At 37.5% G+C, this 2,984-nt stretch overlaps 1 protein-coding gene across 9 annotated transcripts in view; it reads right to left on the bottom strand.

The window, feature by feature from the left end:
• The window catches only part of LOC102673940 (whirlin), a 92,654-nt gene that overhangs the window by 87,225 nt on the left and 2,445 nt on the right, over nt 1–2,984 (bottom strand). The window contains exon 2 of one of the 9 annotated variants that reach the window (XM_031509699.1): nt 2,909–2,984. This exon is cut by the window's right edge and continues 2 nt beyond it. The exons of the other annotated variants lie outside the window; for them this stretch is intronic. The gene's annotated coding sequence lies outside the window, so the exon portion shown is untranslated. The remainder of the gene's footprint in view (nt 1–2,908) is intronic. 9 annotated transcript variants of the gene reach the window in all.

Below are 2,984 nucleotides of genomic sequence, written 5' to 3'. Positions count from 1 at the left end.
TTTTTTTTTTTCTTTTAGTGAAACGCGCATCCTTTTTAATAAAAATGATTTCTCTTTTAAAAGGGCATCGAATTAAATTCCAGACCTGACAGATCGATCGCACTGTATCGAGAGTAAACAGGTGATGAGAGAAACGGGAGCGCGCAAGGGTGGAGGCGTCGAAGGCTAATAATAAAAGCGAAGGAATGTTTCCTGTACGTGTTGGTAACGTGGAGAAGAACGATAAGGGTTGGTGATAAAACTGGGTGGTAGTGATATGGATGGAATGACGGAAAATTGGTGGAAACAAAAGATGATGAGTACTGGAGCGAGTTTACGCGGTAAATGGAATCTCTGGGGGTGTGTTTTCTTGCATTTAGTGTATTTCTGTGCACAATGTAGACTGTACCACTGTAATGGTCCGTGTTATGTCGTGGAACATGCGAAATTAATTTATTATAATAGCCAAAAATAATATTTTAATCGTTCAGATAAAGAAATTTCTCTTTTTAAATTCTTTTCTAAAACAGAATACGATTCTAATAATTCTAATCTCAAATAATTCGTAATATTTAATAAACTTCACTATTATACTATAAAAATAATTATAAATACGAAACTATTTTATAAAGTTTAACTTATAAAGTTTAACATTTTATGAAGTAATATTTGATTGATTTAATTAATTTACAATCTCTCCATATCGCGACCTGCTCCAATTCCCCAATTTATATTAAAACAACTTCACTTTTCAAACATATCGCGGAAAAAAAATATAGGAAAATATTCACACAATTTCTATAAAACGAATGGCAACACACACGATCGATGAACAATACTCCACAAAGCGAATATCTAACAAGGAAAATAAGAAGAAGAAGAAGAAGAAGAAGAAAACGTAAAAAACGAAGGAAATCTCGAAAGAAGAGCAGCGAAAGGCATAAAAGATGTAACAGTTGGATGCATTATCGAACGAGACCAAGGATGAAAAATTAACGAATATAGAGGCAGTTTCGAAACTAGGCTCGACGAGGCTGAGTGAAAACGGTGGGTGGGAGGCGATGGAGGGGTGGAATAAAAATGTAAGCGGAAAACAAGTGGAGGTTATAGGGGCGGATACGTGATGAACACGTAAAACGTGGAAAAACGTGGAAAAACGTGGAAACACGAGGGGGCGTGCGAAGAGCGAGAGGCAGGTCTGCCACTTGACTTTGGCCAAGCGGAAGTGGCCTAGACGAAGACAAAGAGAGACGGAGGAGGAGCGAAGAGATATCAAGACGCTGGAAACAGCTATGCTACGTGTCGTAAGAGTCATTAGGCCTGGTTTTTCTAATCTTTTGATTAAAGCAACTGACCATCCCTTTATAATTTTTATTCATATTCCCGTTTCCCGATATTGCAAATTGTAAATTGGCAAAACGCTTGGATGTGTGGAAATTGGATAAAATTTCAAAGATAAAATGATTAAACGTAAATATTTGTTGTTAATTCAAAGCTTGGAACGAATACTTGAATATTACGAGAATTAATCGTCTTATTAATGTAATGAAAATATCGTAATAAATACTTCAAATTCAAGTGATTCAATATAACAAATTATTGATAAATTAGATCAGTAGAATTATTCAATTCATATTATTATCGTAATATTCTTGGACAAGATATATCGAATTTGTTCAAACTTTGATTAACATTAATAAAACTATAAATATCAAAAGTCTTATTTTTTAAGAATTTCATTATCCGTAACAATTTAATAAAAATAAGTCCAAGCAATCCTGTCTCTGATTTTATCAAAAATCTCTCATTTTTATTTTTTAGATCGCATATCTTGCGATTTTCTAATATTCAGCGAGGGATAGTGAAAATAGTTGTTAAAGGGAAATTTCGTTGTCTACACAAGAATCGAAGGATTGAAACTGACACTGCGCTGATATTAGAGAATCCGTGCGTTTAAAGCTGTGTCGAACGCACGTGATCGTTGCAAGTGGAATCTTTTTCCTCCCTTCTCTTTCTTTTTTCTCTTTTTCCTTTTCCCCACTTTGGTAATGGAAAACCGTTATAAAGTAGCTTCTTTTAAATCCCGCCCTCTCTTTCTTTCCTTCCTTTTTCCTCCAAAGATCGCACGGATGCTTTTTTTCCCCGGACACTTGTAGATTTATATGCGACACCTAGAGAACGTGGACTTTGGATCTGGTTTATAAATATTTTCGAAGCGGTCGGCCAGCTTATCGATCTCGCCGTGGAGCGTGATGCAAGTTTTTGCATAGCGTGTGCATTCGGGTGAGGTGGAACGTTACTCGGAAAATGTGATTTTTAAAGCTCGCGGGGCATGAAGAGGATTATAAGCATAAGTTGGTATGGTGGGAATTAAGAAGCTTAAAATTTTCAGTCTTGAACGTAATCGTTATACGAGTATCGTCGAAAACTTCTTTTTCCAAGAGATACAGACGGATGAACAAGGCAATCTAAAAATTTCTCCATTTCTCCTCTAAGCAAAATTTAAAAAAAGGAATCTAAAAAAACAGAACACTAAAACCACTCGTTGTTTAGAAAAATACAATTTACCGAAAAACCCCTCAATTTAATCCAAAAAACCACTTCAATTTATCCACTCTCCTGGAGGAATTCAAACTCTCCTTCACCCCAAACGATAAATCATCTAAACCATTCGACTAAGATTTCTCACGATTTTTCTCCAAATCCACCGAAAACGAAAATCCTAAACATTGAACAACCGTCTGAGAACCTAAAATCTATCGAACGAGATCCCGTACCGATTCATCCCTTTCTCTCTCTCCTTCCCTCTCTCTCTCTCCCGTGCCATCTCGCGCCACAGCGGCGGAGAGAGCGTGTTCCGCTCGAGATGGAGCACCTTTCCCGTCCTCCGAATCGGTTAATCGGTTCGACAACAATCGTCGGGACTCACGTTTCTTCTCATCTCGCGTCGAATCCAGGGCCGTGCTCACGTGCGGCTGTCCGATGGTCGCACGGTCGTTGCACCT

This window comes from Apis dorsata, unplaced genomic scaffold (assembly GCF_000469605.1).
Source record: "Apis dorsata unplaced genomic scaffold, Apis dorsata 1.3 scaffold_169, whole genome shotgun sequence".
Lineage (NCBI taxonomy): Eukaryota > Metazoa > Arthropoda > Insecta > Hymenoptera > Apidae > Apis > Apis dorsata.
This window is presented reverse-complemented; position numbering and strand designations above follow the sequence as displayed.